This window comes from Nicotiana tomentosiformis, unplaced genomic scaffold (assembly GCF_000390325.3).
Source record: "Nicotiana tomentosiformis unplaced genomic scaffold, ASM39032v3 Un00317, whole genome shotgun sequence".
Classification (NCBI taxonomy): domain Eukaryota; kingdom Viridiplantae; phylum Streptophyta; class Magnoliopsida; order Solanales; family Solanaceae; genus Nicotiana; species Nicotiana tomentosiformis.
In genome coordinates, this window is record NW_027174876.1 from 6,841 (window position 1) to 9,656 (window position 2,816).

Genomic DNA, 2,816 nt, shown 5'->3' on the forward strand with positions numbered 1-2,816 from the left:
ATAAAATACGATTCTCAACCCACTTTCATATTTCCATGACACCTCGTGCCAATTTCTCTATTACAACCGCACAGACAACTCACGTGTTAAATATCATCATCATTTAACCACGGCACCCCGTGCCCACATTTCATATCACAACTGCACGGACAATTCATGTGCCAATATCATCATTTTTTACTCACGACACTTCGTGCCCAAATTTCATATCACAACTACACGGACAGTTCACGTGCCAATATCATCATTATTTACTCACGGCACCTCGTGCCCGCATTTTATTTCATAATCCGCCTGGAAATAATCACAGGCTCTCAATTGCAACATAGATCAGACTATTATCAATTTACCAACAACAAGACAAATTACACAAGGTATAAAAATAAACACAAGGAAAATCACAATATGACATGAAAATTACCAAAGCGATAACCCCATATCATCACATATCATCCCTGACAATAGCCACCCTTATCTCTCATATAGCCACCCTTATCTCTCCTATAATAGCCTCCCTTATCCCTTCATCCTGACAATATAAATAGCCACCCTTATCGCTCATATAATAGCCTCCCTTATCGCTCCGTTTAATAGCCTCCCTTATCGCTCCGCCCAGACAATATCCCAACACACATAACAATAGTGAAATGCCACCCTTATGCCCGCATAATGTCAATAATAGGATGCCACCCTTCTACGTCGCATAACAGTAACCCAAATCACACAACAATTCATACAGAGTATTTTCACAACGGCATATCATCAACTCGTATTTACAAATTTTTCGTAGGCCACAGCCATTCCAAAGGTACAATAATGTCTATTAATTTCATAACAGATAGTCCATGGCTCAACACAATGTATATAAAATCTCAAAAATAACCAGAAGGATGGGAAAATAACTCATCATAGGACAACGCCTTCTTTAATCCAAATTTTAGATAAATATATAAACGCCTCAATTTAAACTTATTTAATTAATTATAATGTGCACAACATCTTAACAAAATATTCGGGAGTTAACAACTCAACCGAACAATATTTCACAATTTGGCACTTTGCCTCAATATGATTCACGACCTTTATAATTCAATACCAAGTTTTTCAACAACATGAACTGAAAAGTAATTCATCAAGGAACAACATCTCTTTTAAATCACAACATCATAAAATAATAGATTTATTCATCTTATTAACTAAATTTACTATTTAAATTATCTGTAGATAAAATCAATAATAAAAATACTTTCCATAAAAATGGCAACTCAAACAAATACAGAGTTCACATAAAAGTCAAATGGCAATCACACCAAATTATCATATAAAATACAAAGTCAACAAATAAGGAATGAGGCATGACAAATCAAGGATTTACTAAGTTCCAACAATTTTTCAATTTAATACATAAGGGAGTCTACAAATTTCAACCGATATAATTTTCACATATACACCAAGTACGTACTCGTCACCTCGCGTACATGGTTTTCAATTACATAATTTTTACATAAGACTCAATACCTAAGGGGTAATTCTCCCACTCAAGGTTAGGCAAGATACTTACCTTTTTGAAGTTAGGCAGATATTCCAAAATAGCTTTCTCACTTGAATTGACCTCCGGATGACACCAATCTCTCTTGAGCCTTCCTTACATTACTACGAGGTTCCGGAAATCCTAGAAACTTCAATTTATCTAGAAACACAACAAAAGTGAACCATAATTAGGAAGATATTCATGGTTTCTGCTCATTTGAGCATTTTATAAAAACCTACGTGTGCAATTTGGTTACAAGGTTCTTCTACAAGATTTCCTTCATTTCACAACTCAATATTTACCCATTTGAACTCAATAATCTTTCCACAAACCTTATTGGTGCGTGTATGTATAAATAATACTCTTACATCCAAGAATCATACTCTCAATCACCCATCTTTACCCAAAAATGGCATTCTCAAGACCCACCCTTAGGGTTCATGCAATATACCATTATAACTTCAAATAAAACTCATAAACATGCTACCCATACTCCAGTATGACATATATATGAAGCTCAAGTGAAGGGATTACCTCTTGGTGGAAGAATCTCACTTTTCCTCTTTTTGGTGTTCTTGAAGATTCAACCCATTTCCTATGGATTTGATCCATAATAATGTTAGTGTTATCACTAAATGATGTTATATAATCATCCTTGTGCCAAAACAACTTACCTTGAAGTGTATCCATGGAGGAAGAGCTCCTCCTTCTCTCTAGAAATCAATTCCAAGTTGAAGAACTAATATTTTCTCTCTCTAAACCCCTTGTTTCAGCCCCTTTAAAAAGTCCCTTGAAGCTGCGTAGCCTCCGACGTAGGCTACGCACAAAGGCTATGCAGGGTAGATTTCTATCCCCCTTCAGTTGGAAGCTGCTGGATTTGCATGGTGCGTAGGCTACGCTGCTATGCTGCTTAGGCTACGCAAGGCTCTCGTAGTTGTTCTGCCACCCTTTAGTAAAAATATCATAACTTCTTGTAGGAATCTCCAAATGACAAACGGTTTGAATCATTAGAAACTAGACATATAAACCCTTTGTTTGATAGGTTATATACCATATAACGCTTCATATCTTGAGAGTTATGCTCATTTGAATTTAGGTCTTGTGCGAACTCACTTGAAACTTTAGCCCATCGTATAATTTCCAACATGACTTAGCCTTCGGGCTCTTCTTAGACCACACATCACTTATAATATGCCTCGTACACTTATTATCATATTCAATTAATATCCATCATATTAATAATCCTCGTCTGCACACAAAATAATATAATTAGTACACATCAACT